Genomic DNA, 15,918 nt, shown 5'->3' on the forward strand with positions numbered 1-15,918 from the left:
AGACAGCTATCACTTATTTTTTAGAGGAGCTATATGTCTTTGTAATAAACTGAAATGCCTACTGATTTAAGGTCCTGTTTCTAAGCTAATATGTATATAAAGTATATCCAGAGAAATGTTTAGATTACAGGAAAATCTTGTACAAATTTTAAATGGATGACTGATAATTTATTATTCTGAACTTTCCACCATCCTTCTCTCTCATACATAGTCCCACTCATTCTCCTTGCACCTGATGATTCTCTGTATGCAATGTCGAAATAAATGCAGACATGAGCATCAGATCTCATAAGGGTGTGTGAGAATCCACTACTTCCTACCCCTTCAGAGATCCCCTGAAGTGTGCCTGCATGGTTTCCACACCAAAAAAGGAGGTTATTTAATTGTTTCCTTCCTTTCTTCGGGAGGCAAGTTGTGGTAGAAGTAGAACACAGGGTCGGGAACGAATTCCTGGCATCCACTATATTCAGAGAGTCTAGAACCAGAGGCTTTTTGAGGGTCTTCAAAAATGTTTGAAATTTGGAGGGAAAAAAAAAAAGGATCTCTCTAAAACAAGAAAATATCAAATAGCAAAAATTGAAATTAGTGTTTAATAATGGCCACAAAATAAAGCATGATGTCAACTTCATAAAGTATAATATTTAGCAATAAAAAAATGCACTATGCTTGAAAACCGTCTTGAGATTAGATTTTCTAATTTTGCAGGAATTCTTGGATACACTTGGTCTAGAAATGAATTACTTGCAAGTAAATAATTTTCTAAAGCAAAATTACAATTAATTTTGCCCCCTCCCCAAAATGTGTGTATATATGGAGACAGATATATATCTGATATATACATATCTGTGAGGGCATTAGAAGTCCCTGCCCTTGGCATAGGTACCAAAGTGAATGGGGCTACCTGATTTCCAGAGCTCCGACTTTCCCCTCTGTCTGTAGTTTAGGCCCTGTGCTAGGCTAGGACGGAACCGGAAATATCAAAGAGCATGAGGGCTATCCAGCTTCCCTCCAACCCCATGAGTCAAGTAAAATCCCTTCCTCCACAGTTCCCACACTACCAGGAAGTGTCCAGATGGGTACTAAGACACCACAAGGTAAAGACGTGATGTGTATTTTCTTGGGTTAGCTTGCAAGAGCTGGGTTATTAATGTCTGGTTCCATACCAGGAACAAAGTCCTAGGATAATCAAAGAATTGCCCAGGAAGCCATTTGGATTGAAGTTAGCCTTTCCTTCAAGAACGGAAGAGCCGAAACTTGGCCGCTTTGATTTGCATGCCTTTCAGCTACTAGTTCCAGCCAATTCAGTTCATACAACTCCAGCTTTCATTTGGGGCTGAGTTCATTGACTAAAAAAATAAAGAAGAACGGGGGGAAAAAAAACTCACAAGAAAAGAAATCAAGGAAAGGCTTAATTGATTATGCAGAGTGTTGCTTTGGGAAAGGGGAAAATCTTATTAGAAGGCTGGCAAACTCACTTCATTAGGGACCTAGTGACATCTTCTAAAACCAGAACATTACATCAGGTTAGTTTAAAACATCAAATGACCTTGTAGTTTGGTCGGGATACCCCAACCCCATTCATTCTGTCTGGTTCATTCTTCGCATTTTTTTAACCATACTTTTATTGATGGCAAAAAGGTTGCTACCAAATAAGCTGAATGAAATGGGACTTATTAGAAATTAGAAACACTAAAATCAGGGATTGTGATTCTGCTCGCTCACTTTGTCCTCTAAAAGCCCACTTTCTTTTTCTACTTAACATGATCATTTGCCCCTCTTTCCACCATCCTTCTCTCTCATACATAGTCCCACTCATTCTCCTTGCACCTGATGATTCTCTGTATGCAATGTCGAAATAAATGCAGACATGAGCATCAGATCTCATAAGGGTGTGTGAGAATCCACTACTTCCTACCCCTTCAGAGATCCCCTGAAGTGTGCCTGCATGGTTTCCACACCAAAAAAGGAGGTTATTTAATTGTTTCCTTCCTTTCTTTGGGAGCATCAAATGCCCCACTCATTGAAACCCCCCTGCTTCCTAGAAATAATTAGCCTAAGGGATAAAACTACCATTGCAACTTATAAAAGAGGAATTAAGAGATCAAAATGGTTCAGTCATGCCAAATAAATCTTATTCAGTTATGTGAGAAAGTGACTAATAATAGTGATCTCATGGCCAGTTTCCTTTTTGCTTTAGAAAATTATTTACCTGCAAGTAATCCCTATCTTGGTTTCAGGCAACATTTGACCCATAACCGAGAACATAATTCTGAGTAAGACAATGAAATTCGAATTAGACAGTAATGTTATAAGGTGGGTACACTTAAAATTTAGGTAACTACCACTCTGGAAAAGTCAACTGGAGAGATACCTATAAGAAAGGCACAGAAGATTCTCTCTTTAACCTTATTCTGTAAAACATTGTATGAATAAGCGAAATAAAAGTTAAATGTGCACGCTACTTCAAATCTGAGCAAATATGAAATTATTTTGATGACAAAATCAAAAGGACATGCTCAATGGACTACTGTATCAACTTGAAGTAAATTAATGAAAAGAGAACAGTGAAGACCGTGAAGTCCTGCATTTGAATGTATTTAAATCAATAACTGAAGCAATCAAAGATAACTTGCTTCACAGTGGTTCACAGGATACCAGGAAGGTTTTACTGCACCACAAAATTTATACAGATGGTAAGTATGAGTGGGAAAATGAAGTTAATGGGCAAATCAGTACATTCCATTTTTGAGAAGCTCCAATGGTTAAAAAGTTCTTCCTTATATGGAGCTGGAATCTATTCACTGTCAATTTCATTTAATTTTTCTCAGAGACGAATGAGGTTGAGTTCCTGGTAACTCAGATATAGACACCAGGATATAAAATTAGCTCTGATTATGTCTAAATGTGACTATGACAGCAGGGAACAACACTCAAATGGATTAGAGATTATTACCTTGCGGTTGCAAATCTGAACTAGATTTTGAGTAGTTGCTAACCTAGATCATATTTATTTCCTTAAAAACCACACAATAACATCTTATTTTATTGGCATATAAATCCAGCAACTTCATGTTTCTAAAACACTGTGTCCTATATGTCTTTCTACCCCCACACTTACTAAAGTACCTAAGTACTTGGCAAACATTTACTGAATGAATGAATAAAATTTAAAAGACTGACCAGCCAAACCTAATGAAACGATATAATGTGGTGGATTCCCTTAGGGAATTAATCACTGTATGTTGAATTATACTTGTAATTCTGCAGGCTTGGCTAATTGGTTTTCAGGCCTATAGTAAATTGGAAGGAAAAAAAAATAAAGGCCATCATCAAGAATACTGGTATCAGCATAGAAATAAAGGAAAATAGGGAAATTTTTAAAAAATTCATATGCACATATGGGTCATTTAGAGTAGAGTCAAATAACCCCCAACAACTCAGTTTTCCCTGATTAGAGCGCCCATAGATGTCACAGTACTGATAGATGTACGACAGCATCGAGGGACACTTAGGTTTATAAGGCGTTATGTGATCAGCAACATAGGAAAGTATGCACAAAGTAGCTTTACAAGACTACACCCACAAAGTTAATTAGTTGAAAAAATTATTAGTACACAAAGGCATAAACCTTCAGCTCTCTAAAAATACTCCAAGACTCCACTATTTGTGGTGACTTGCTTCGCCTGAGCTCCTGAGAGCGTCAGTCTCATGACACGTCCAGAAAACCTCCTTAGCAACTTCCGTTCTTATCTTCTGGCAATTCCTGCTTTCACCTCAATTACCCTAACAGCTCAGAGTGGTAGAATGAGGACATTATATCCAGTGTATGGATATGCAAGCCAAATTAACACAAAAGAAAGTCAATCAGGAGAAAGTGAGGCTGGTCTACTCCTCAAAGGTCAAGATTTTGTTTTTCATTTAATCATTCATATAGACAGAAAACATTTATGATGTGGATGTGTACTAAATTCTAGACACCAGGCTGGGTGATGCACGTGTAGAGCTAAAGCAACTCTCTTGGGAAAACAAACACATAAATAATTGGAGGATGTGCCCGGCTAGCTCAGTCGGTAGAGCATGAGACTCTTAATCTCAGGGTCGTGGGTTCGAGCCCCACGTTGGGCGCAGGTCCTTTTGAAAAGGAAAAAGAAAAAAAAAATAATTGGAGGAAGAGTTGAGAATGAGTTAAAAATCAGAAGGCCTGATAGGTTTAAAACACCATATATGGTACTAGATGTTTTTCTTTAAAGCACTTTTCCATTTGAAGCTCTAATTAGACTAAGTAACCATTAACTACTTTTCAACCCCAAAAATGATGTGATTCTATCTTGTTCAATTTCACAAAATCACTGTGAAATAACCAATGTCAAGCATTGTTAATCTGCAGTTAATAGACTATGAAATTGAAGATTTTATAGATTGCATAACTTACCCCAAACCACACACCTAGTTAACAGTGAAGCCAGATAAGAAGCTAACTTGATTTGGATCCTAATTAATTATCCTATTATGTAATAAGTGTCATTCATGTTTTATGATAGGAAATCATTAGCTGTCCCATTCCATAGACTGAAATCTCACCCTGGTGTTATATTTATGATAAAGCACATCAAATAAATGAGGCTTGTTCCCCAAATGGTGGATGATTTGCTGTTTCGCTAGTAAAGTTTTTCTTTTTCTCCTCTTGGCATTCCACATGGACAATTTGTGTACGAATGCACTGTTATCTCTGCTTATAGTGCTTCTTTTAAATAGCTACTGCTTCCAGAGTGCTTGTAAAAAGCTTATGAATTGCCAAGCTTCATTACTGTGTACATGTAAAGCTTGTCAGCTATTTTGGGGATGACATGGAGTTCTTTTCTACTTAGGGTCCTTCAGGATGTGATCTAAGTACAAATAAAATGTGCATTTTTTTCCCAGAGAAATTTAGAAAGAGGAGTGACCTTAAATTGATCCTTCAGCTACTCAATCATCAATGAGAATTTATTTAGTGCTGATATATACAAGACCCTGTGGACATAAAAATAAATACGCGACCTTCATCCTTAAAGAACTTAAACTAAAATTTGAAGATTTTCATGAAAATTTAAGCGTAGCTCCTTTGCTCGATATGACAAGGTGTCCCACAGAATTAAAAGCTTATGCTATGTGTGCTTCTCAAAATGTTTATAGCACAGTCCACTGGTAAGCCAGGGAGATCTATTAGATGACTTCTTTTCTTTAATGAAAATTTTCCAAGTTATAAATGGTGGGTATGGTAATTAATATCAGCTGTGGACTTCCCCCCCAGAAGACCAACCAAAAAGATCTACTGACTAAGCAAAGCTAACTTCACTAAATCTACAAGAGTAAGGAAGAATGTAACCTTGACTGTGTCTCAGTGTCTCAGGAAGAGTGGGTTCAGGAGGCTATTTGTGGGGCTTTGGGGTCCGATCTCAAGTGGTTGAAGTTCAATCTTTCAAGGCAAGGAATTGACCAGGAATGAGTGAGTCTCAATAAGTGAACTGTTGTTTAATAAGGAAACTGTTTACCCAGGTAAGCAATCTATTGTTCTAGTAGGAGAACAATTTGCTCAGATGAGTAAACCGTGTGTTTGGATATATTAGCTCTCAGGAATTTGATGAAGCAACAAAGTTATGACTTGGTTTTATAGCCCTATCTTGCTGGCCAATATTTCCTAGGATGATGGGAGCTCTGCGTGGGTCTAGTTTTTGCCTCACTTCCCATTTTACTTACATGTAAAATACGATTTATGATTATTGTTTATACTTTAAAGGATATTCAATCACATTCTAGGGGCTTCCAATGAAAATAGCACATGCATTTATTATCAAATATATTTAATGTTTATTGAAAGCCAATTTTTTTTCAGTTTTTAATTTAGTGTTCTATATATATTCATTTGCATAGAGGTGGAAAGAAACATTTCTTTGGGGAAAACAAAATCTTCATTTGGAGTTTGCCAAGTTTGGACCTACTGTTCAAGAAAGCTAAAAATATAAATTATATATTCATTAAAAGTGATATTAGTATGGGATATCACTTTCAGTAAAAGCACTAAAAAGGCAGAATCAGCCCTTTGGCTGGATGGCGGATTTAATTTTAAAAGTCCAAGAGAAAAAAATAACCTAAATCTGCATTTTCTCTGTTTTCCTCCCCACTGAAGCAATCTTGAGATTGTTATTCATTTTGCACTTAAATGCAGGTGCCCTACCAAAGCTTGTTACACACGCATTCTTACTTCATAGTCAGAACGCCCTTGTCAAACAGGTAGCATTCACCATTTTACAGGTAGAAAAACAACAGAATCAAATAGATGACATATGTTGCCCAACTCATACAGGTGTTGGTATATTTGAACTTTGTATATCTGATTTTTTCCTTTTTTTTTTAAGAGAGGGAGAGGGGTGGGGGGGGGGCAGAGAGAATCTGAAGCATGTTCCATGCCCAGCGCAGAGCCCAACACGGGGCTCCATCTCACGACCCTGAGATCATGACCTGAGCTGAAACCACCAGTTGGATGCTTAATCGCCTGAGCCACACAGGTGCCCCTGTGTATCTGATTTCTAAGCCTGTTCTCTTGGGCCTGCTAAGAGGAGGTTATCATCATGAAGTTAGAACCTCAGTAATGAAATATCATCTCCCAGTTCTCTAGGACGCAGACCTATTAATGACTTTTGCACTGGGGTGGGGGTGGAGTCTCTTTATTCAGAGAATAAGAGCAGTCCTTTGAATCACTGGGAGAGAACCCTGGATTTGGGGGGTGTGGTAGGCAGAATACTAAGATGTCCCCCAGATTCCCAGCCCCTGGGTACACATACCTTCTCCTAGTTACTCAAGCAAACACTCATCTAAGTGTTGCTGCAGGGGGATCTCACAGATGCAGTCAGGTCCTAAAACAATTGACCTTAATATAAGGAGACGATCTGGGTGGGCCTGACCTAATCATACGAGGCCACTAAATTAGGGTCATGCGGTCAGAGACAAGGGAAGTGTGAGAAGTATTTGGCACAAGGGACAGTCTCCCGCTGGCTTTGAGGGTCACGTGGCCAGAAAGTGGATGGCTTCTAGGAGCTGACAGTGACCCCTGCTGAGAGCCTCCCAGGAAAGGGGGACCTCAGTCCTACAACTGCAAGGAACTGAAGATGACTAACAATCTGAATGAGTTTGGAAGCAGATTCTTCCCCAAACCTCCCAAAATAAACACAGCCCAACCAATACCTTGATTACAGCCTTAAGACCCCGATGGGGGAACCCGACCACATCACTGCCCAAGCTGACCTGCACAAGTGTGAGCTAATAAACCACAAGGTTTATAGTAATTCGTCACATGGCAACAGAAAACAAAAACAAAGGGCTACAGACTTCTATAAAGTGAGAGTGTTAACTTGTGATTAGAACAGTAATGAGCACTTCTGGTTAGTTTGAAAGTGAGCTTGCCTTATCTGCAAGTAGTATAACCAATTTTCTACAAACACAGTTTCAAGAAAACATCATTGCTGTATAAACAAATTACAGGTCCATCAAATTCCTCTGGTCATCTAACCATGTGGACTTATACATAATAATAATAACAATAATATGGAAATAATGATTTGGAGTGTTCAATGTACTTCCGCATTCCCTGTATCATTTGAGCCTTATTATAAATCAGTGGAGCAGACAAATTATTATTATTATTATTATTCCTCCCTATAGCACAAGAAATGAGCATGTAGAAAGGGCAGGTGACTAACTCGAGATCAACCACAGGAATTCGGCGGCACAATGCCGTGGCCAGTAGGTGACAATCAAGGTCTTCGGATTTCTCTCAAAACCACATTTTACTCTCAGGGCCGACTAAAACATTTTGGCAAAACAAAGAAGTTATGTTCTCCTTTCCTCCTCTGTTTTAAGAAATAGAAGAATAACTAGATGATTTTATATTTGGAATAACTGCTTTGCTTCCCACATCACCTTTCCTACCCTTCACACAATGTGGGTTATTAAAAAGCATTTTTTAAACATTTATTTTTATGTTGAAAAACATCTTTGTTTAAAAAAATTTTTTTTACTGTTTTAAAAGAAACAAACTGAATTTGTAAAAGTTTGAACTACGCTTCAAAATGATTCAAGCTGTAAGGTAATGATAATTTTTCAATAGCCAATATGGGATTCATTAAATGTGTCTGCGAAATGAAATTCTATGTTCCCATTAAAGTGAGATCTACGGGGCGCCTGGGTGGCTCAGTCGGTTAAGAGTCTGCCTTTGGCTCAGGTCATGATCCCAGGGTCCTGGGATCGAACCCCGCGTCAGGCTCTCTGCTCAGCAGAAGCCTGCTTCTCCCTCTCCCTCTCCCTCTCCCCCTGCTTGTGTTCCCTCTCTCGCGGTCTCTTTCTGTCAAATAAATAAATAAAATCTTTAAAAAAAAGGAAGTGAGATCTACAGTTATCCACATGAAAAATGATATATATTTATTCACACAAGAAGTTGTTGATTCCCTTTGTACACTACAATCCTATTTTGTAAAAAAAATATATATATATACACATAGGCACGCATCCACACACTGATACATACATATACCAAATTTTTGACAGAGGTCATCTGTGGAATGGGGGCATTTTAATGCTTTTCTAAAGTTTCTGCATTTCTTCTAAGTACCGCATTTTATAGTGTATTTTTATCCAAAAAAATCCCACTTTTATTCTTTTACAAAAGAATTTGCTTGAAACTCTCAGTCTAGTTGTATTAAAGCAACACGGTTATGATAAAGTATTCAGGAATCTATATGAAGGTTGGGAACTAACGCTTTGTTCCCATGCCCCTAGCTGGGTATGCTCCCAGGCACCCCCCGCTCAGCATCTACACCTGCGAGCACGGCCACCCGTGGTGACCGAGTGGCAAGGGCCAATTACATTGGCCAACAGCATCCGAGAGCCGGCCAGGAGCCCCGAGCAGGCAAGTGAGCCTGAGGGAACCCCTACTCCTCCCTGACTCCATGTCTTCAAGGCTCCAACTGAAGTAAGCCGAGGAGAATTTTCTTCCTTCATTCTCTCCTTCATGGCCTGTGAAACGCCAGCCTCTTTCAATGGGGCTTCTGATCAGGGTTGCGGAGACCTATAAATCTGTCGCCCAAGGCAGTGGGATAAAAATGACTGCGAGTTCTTGTGACACACTTAAAAAAGTAGGTGTAACTTGGCCGGGGTTTCCACCGCCCCCTCGCACGGGGACCGCGTCCTGGGGCCCCCTCCTCTTGTGGCCTCACGTCACTCAGCCCCCGTGTTCCTCTGTGTCTGAAGAACAAAGCTACGAGTCTAATAAAGCGTGGACACCCTGAGTCCTCCTTCCGCCTGCTCGGAACCGATGCAAATGTATGTGAATTTAATGGTTTTCTGTCCACTGCCGCCCCTAGAAAATATTCCACTTAGGGTCAAGGGGCTGAGTTTTGGCATCTCGCAGGGTCATCTTCAAAACAGGGAAAAGAAATAATCACAATGCGGAATAAAACAATAGTTTTAAAATGTGAAAAAGAAGAAAACCGGATTCCTTCGTCCTGACACCCTACCAAAACTACGGTAATGTTTAATTGTCTTTGGTACTTTCCAGCTCCGTATTTACTTTCACACAGTTGCCATCTTGGGATACTCACAATTTTTCACTGTTCTTCTCAAAATTTAACAAGCCGTAAGGCTTTCTCCATGATTCTAGGTAATATCTTAACTTCTCTTTGTAGGAGGCTGCATCATTCCTCCCAAGTAGATGAACCACCGTCTCATACGCCAATTGTTTCTCCAAAACGAAGATTCTTGCCTGGACGTCAGGCAAGGATGCGTGGGGAGCGAAGCCCCATCATGCGGCCCCCCTCGGGTCTCAGACTAGCTCTGCCCATGCTGCTCCCAGGGCTGCCCTGCTTTCCTAAGCTACTTCCGGTCCTACACACGGGTTAACATAAGCAGGATCTGACTCACGGGACCAGAAATAAGTAACTGAAACTGGTCTGTGCTGATATGGGGCCGGCATTCTTCCACCTCCCAAACAGTACAACTACTCACTGGGGAAAAAAGCAAAACACAAACTCTCCTAAATACATCTACAAGCCATTCATCATGCAATTGATAAAGTTTCTAGGCTAGCATACTTGAAGTGCTAGTGATCAAGGGTGCATTTCTTTGTGCAGGGTGCCAAGGGAAGATAGAAATATTTTATCTTGGGAAACGAAGCTTTGGATGAATCTACCAAATGCAGCACCACGAAGAGGGCAAACTAATGTCCTGACCTTACTTTCTAAATTGAACGATGTTATGAAAATAGAGAGCATGTTAAGAAAGGGCAGAACAATTTGCAACGATGTGGATGGAACTAGAGGGTATTATGCTAAGCGAAATAAGTCAATCAGAGAAAGACAAGTATCATATGATCTCACTGATATGAGGAATTTGAGAAACAAGAGGATCATAGGGGAAGGGAGGGAAAAATGAAACAAGATGAAACCAGAGAGGGAGACAAACCATAAGAGACTCTTAATCTCAGGAAACAAACAGGGTTGCTGGAGTGGAGCGGGGTGGGAGGGATGGGGTGGCTGAGTGATGGACATTGGGGAGGGTAGGTGCTATGGTGAGTGCTGTGAATTGTGTAAGACTGATGAATCACAGACCTATACCTCTGAAACAAATAATACATTATATGTTAAAAAAAAAAAAAAGATAGTAGGAAGGGAAGAATGAAGCGGGGGAAATCGGAGGGGGAGACGAACCATGAGAGACTATGCACTCTGAGAAACAAACTGAGGGTTCTAGAGGGGAGGGGGGTGGGGGGAAGGGTTAGCCCGGTGATGGGTATTAAAGAGGGCACGTACTGAATGGAGCACTGGGTATTATACACAAACAGTGAATCATGGAACACTACATCAAAAACTAATGATGTAATGTATGGTGACTAACATAATAAAATTAATTAAAAAAAAGGGCAGAACAAGGAATCTTAAGTGTTATTTTTTTATTAGGTGTGATAATGGTATTGGCAGTATGATTTTTATAAAGCTTTTATCTTGGCAATTTCAGATGAAAGAATAAAACGTCTAGGATTTACTTTAAAATACTTAGGGAAAAGAAAAGCCTTGGCACACCATCTGAGCAAAAATGTTGACAGAGCATTACATGTATATCTTGCATCTGTTCTTTATACGTGTACTTACAGAGTTTCATTGTGTTTTTTTCCTTTTATTTCCTAGGAAAAAATAATAGTCACTCATATTTAGACCAATTTCAAGTATATTAGGGGCTTCTGTATTTTAGAGTTTAGCTATAAATTGCTTTTTCATTACCACTATTTTTTTTTTTTTTTTTTTTTTTTTTTACAGCTTTAGCAGAAGGGAGCTCTTCCTTCTAGCCATAGCTTGAGTGTTGAACGTGACTGCTTAGGTCCTGGAGGTGGCCACCGATGCTCCATGAAGTGTCCTTGTACAGAATCTAACAAGGTACTACTTCCTCCGGGTGAACACGAGCCCCCCCGCAGGGAACACTGGATATGCCTTTTGCTACGCCTGGGTTCGGTGCCCTTGTGCGGAGCACAATTTTGCATCATGTTGCATGACCTGGAATAGTCCTGGTCCTGAACACTTGGGGGTTTTTTTGGTGGTGTTGTGTTTTGTTTTGTTTTTTAGTCTCTGGCTGCTTGGCTTGGCAGTCAAGTATCTAGTCAGAAGCCAAATTAGGATCACTTGCTCCCCAACGGGACATCTCACGCCCCACCAGAGAGGCTGGCCTGTTAGCAAGTTTCTCTGCCATCCACCCTGGCCACCAGAAAACAGGCCAAGTTGTAGTTACTGAAAAGCCTATTATCTATTATGTCTTAACATAGCCTCTCAGTGCTTCTAGTTATGTGTGTTGATAGTATTGTACGTGCGTACCTTGCGGAGAAGGTGAGGAGGGCAAATAAAATCTATGCCATTTTCATTGGCCAAGTTATTTGGAGTGAGAATGAAGGTAACGGTAGTTGCTTTGGCTAAGTTAGCATGGGAGACGGGCATCTCTGCCATCTTGTTTCCTCTTTTATAAGGGGACTCAGAGTTTTAAGTTGGAATTCAGGCTTCCAGAGAGCTGGCAAAGAAAGAAAGAAAAGAACTCGTCCCGGGTCATATATCTGGTGACTTAGTTTGGCGACAGAGTCAGTCCTAAATCCCAACAGCCTACACCTACCCTGTCCGGCCCGAGAGCCACTAGCCACACGTGGCTGTTGAGGACACTATTCCGTGGGGGTGGTCTGCACTGAGGTCCTGTGTTGTCGGTGTGAAACGCACACCAGAAGCTGCAGATCCGGTATGAAGAAAAAAACAACGTAAAACTACCTGAGAGACAGTGATCTTATTCATTTCATCAGTGGTTTCTTCATTCATTCAAGAGCTGGGCACTGTGCCAGTCATTAAAAATAGAGCAAGAAGTAAGACAAGTTCAGTCCTAGCCCTCGTGAAGCTTCAAGTCTAGTAGATGTCATGGGAGAGTCTCTTCTCTCAGTGGTTGACCGTTCTCATGAATACTAGGACTACGCTCCTGATACTCTCAAAGCAAACACCACAGTCACCCCGCCGCTATTCAAACACAGGGGTGCGTGCTAGGGGTACATGCCCATGGCCACCCAGAAAAGGCGCCATTTCTCACCATTCAACCAGCCACTCCTCCCAAGCGAACACCTGAAATGTCACTACTCTGAATTTCCATGTGCTGGCCGTGTAAAAGGCACACGGGATTTCAAGGACAGGCTGAAAAAAAAAAATGAATATAAAGTATTTCCTTCCTATTTGGTATTGATTCCATGATGAAATGATAATACTGTGTATGTGCTGGATTAAATGAAATGGATTAGGAAAATTAATCTGACCTGTTTTTTGCTTTTTTAAAGGTGGTTCCAAGAGAAAGAGGACTGTGGCTCACGTAGTCATCTACGCTTCTCTATACGGATATTTTTCCACTCCACCAGTGCAAATAACCACCCCAGCCGGAGCTCTGCCCCCGGGGAAGCTGTGCAACCACTGATGAAGGAACTTGATCTAACTAGGGGCGCCATAAGCTGCCTCCGTTTTCCCTTCTTTTATTTTCTGTTTGAGGTTACTTTTACCTTGGGTGACTAACGGAGGCAGCGTGAGGCAAGGGAGAGGTACTAGTTGTCAATCAGAAAGCGGACTCCTTCGGTCTCAACAGTTCTTCCTGAAAAATCAAGAGCAAATCCTGAGATCTTGCAGAATTCCCATCTCGTTAGGGATAACTATAAAAACAATCTGTCCTATTTCAGACAGAATTGTAGTTAGTGAGATAAATGTATATGAAACCACCTGATAAACCGTAAGCCAGAATGCCATTATCATCATTTATGATCATAATAAACACAGCCGTAAAGAAGAAAATTTTTGAGGTAGAGAAGATTAAAATGCCTTCCTTCTGGGAAAATTCCAAAACAACAAAAATTCAAAGGCAAATATTACAATGCTAATGTTTTGGTAGTAAAGTTAACAAGGGCGGAGGTGAGTTGAAGAGGTGGGGACCTCGAATGGAAGCACGTCCAAGAGCTGGAGACAGTGTGGTTTCAGAACTCAGATCTGTATCAACTGCCTGATTCCAAGAGATCACTTTGATATTATTTGCCTTTCCAATGAAAATTCTCTCATATACACGACTGATTAAAAACAAACCAGCCAACAAGCAAACTCACCCTACTTATATTGCGATCAGCTGTTGGGAGTGTTTCTGCAGTAACAAAGGTGGGCGGTCAGCCTCGATTTCACACTGCATAAGTGGAAGCTTGTTGGAACAGAGGCCGCTTTGTACAACCTCTGGCTTAGCAATGCCAGGCACCACACCACTTAGCCCATAATCGCACACGAGTGAAACACAGAGACGTGATTATTTTTCCTGGGGTCTGAACGGGTCCCAACATTCCTGGTCTCCATCAAACCCTAAAAATCAAGGCAGATCCAATGGCTTCAGAAATCCCACTTTGGTTGTGCTTGCTGCAGTCTGGGAAGCTTTCAAAAACAAAACAAAACAACAACAAAAAACAAACCTGGGTTGTTTTATGCCTGGCTGCACAATAGATTCAAAAAGCATTCCAAATCAGAGCTAACTTGAACCAGTAAATACATTTGCCAGGGTGTATGACAAAGAGGTTGATATCATGGGGAAATGTATAGAGATGAAAGAAACTGATTTTTCCTAAAGAAGCTTCCAAAAGACATGATTAGATCATGTTGAATATTTTTTTTAATATACCATGTTATAAGACAGCACATGATCATTTTTTCCAAAGAATCTGGACCATCACTTTCCTTCAGAACAGCCAGCCAGGGGAGCACGGTTAAGCTTGGGTCTAGTGTGGTTTTGTGGCATGAGAGGGCGTGGGACACCACACACGTGGAGGTAGGAACGCCACAGCGAGGGTGTTTAAGACCCAGCGAGCAAACCTGTCTGAAGGAACAGAGGTTTCAGCTCACGGCATAGTGGCATAGCGAGGAGAGTCTCAGCGGGACGCAGATGGCGGGTGGCATGCTCAAGTGGGTTCTTGGAGGAGAGTTTAATGACCTCATTGTTTAAAATGATGCGAGGGGCACCTGGGTGGCTCAGTCGCTTAAGCGTCTGCCTTCGGCTCAGGTCATGATCCCAGGGTCCTGGGATCGAGCCCCGCGTGGGGCTCCCTGCTCAGTGGAGAGCCTCCTTCTCCCTCTCCCACCTGCTTGTGTTCTCTCTATCTCTGTCACTATCTGTCTCTCTCAAATAAATAAAATCTTAAAATAAATAAATAAATAAAATGATGCAAAGAGAGTTAAACCAAACCAAAGGAGATACTGGAACATACTGGGATGAGCAATGGCAAGAGAGGTTTACACCATTAGGTCTAGGTGGAAAGTGGAAGGGATAATTGTCAGAGCCTCAAGAAACAGCGAGAGCTGCAGGAGAGGACAGGCCAAAGTCGATAACACTCTGGAAACTCACAAATGAGCAGAGGAGGAGGGACGGAAATAAACAGCCTGGACTCATTCTTCTCCCCTTTTATGAGCCCTTGACAGTAACTCTGTGGGCCAAAGCCAACCAAAGGCCAGATGGCAAAGGAACCTGGTTTTCCATGAAGGTCAGCCTCCTGGTATTCAGAGCAGAATAGAGAAGATTGGAGAGGGGGCCTGGAGGGGCAAATGGAACATATCCCAGAGAGCTGATGAGTTCAATCGAGAGGATTTCGTGGGGCTAGAAGCTTCCCTATGGCGGGCAGGCGGGCGGGAATGGGGGAAATGTGCGTTTCCCGTCTACCCACTCCTGTCCTAAGCTTGCCCTCATTCTGGTTCCCATTGTCCAGTAGCTCGAGCTGCAGGCAGCAGAGAACTGGTACAAACAGCTATTCTATGGGCGTTCAAGATGAAATACCTACATCAAGGATTAAGGTGCAAGAATGAACAAGAAATAAGTCCACGTGCAACTTTAGGAATACAATAAGAATTCTTAGATATCAAAACATTATTGCTTCTAATCTTGAGCCTTCTACAATCCTGAGATTTGGGTTAATCCAAATTTTGATTAAATTTTGATTGAACTAATCCTAAACTCTGTATTCATTAGCTGAGCAAATATGCTTTGGATTTTCTTTTTCCTGACTTGGCCAGATATTGATCTGAACCGCCTAAAAGCTTACAGAGTCTCCGAGTAGATATTAAACAGAGAAAAGTATCCTAATCATTTAATATAGCAGATTCTTTAATGAGAATTGTTTTGGTTCAAATTTTCTGATCCTTCCACGGGCTTTAACATAAAAATGTTGGTAATTAAAGAGTTCTAAACCTCTTATTATAATTCATAAGTACATGGCCACTGGGTGGCTGGTCAGGAGACACCGTGAGACCCAGTGAAAATTCTGTGCATACTCTTGGTGGCTCAGCACACCGCATTAAGAACAGA

The 15,918-nt window shown here is 41.0% G+C and overlaps 1 protein-coding gene and 1 non-coding gene across 4 annotated transcripts in view; one reads left to right on the plus strand and one right to left on the minus strand.

Annotated features, from left to right (window-relative positions):
* Positions 1-15,918, minus strand: part of PTN (pleiotrophin) — a 486,673-nt gene that overhangs the window by 42,137 nt on the left and 428,618 nt on the right. The gene's annotated exons all lie outside the window — the stretch shown is intronic.
* Positions 4,053-4,125, plus strand: TRNAK-CUU (transfer RNA lysine (anticodon CUU)). The gene has a single exon. It is a non-coding gene; the product is annotated as a tRNA-Lys (tRNA).

The sequence above is a fragment of the Halichoerus grypus genome, chromosome 12 (genome assembly GCF_964656455.1).
Source record: "Halichoerus grypus chromosome 12, mHalGry1.hap1.1, whole genome shotgun sequence".
In the NCBI taxonomy this organism is placed as follows: domain Eukaryota; kingdom Metazoa; phylum Chordata; class Mammalia; order Carnivora; family Phocidae; genus Halichoerus; species Halichoerus grypus.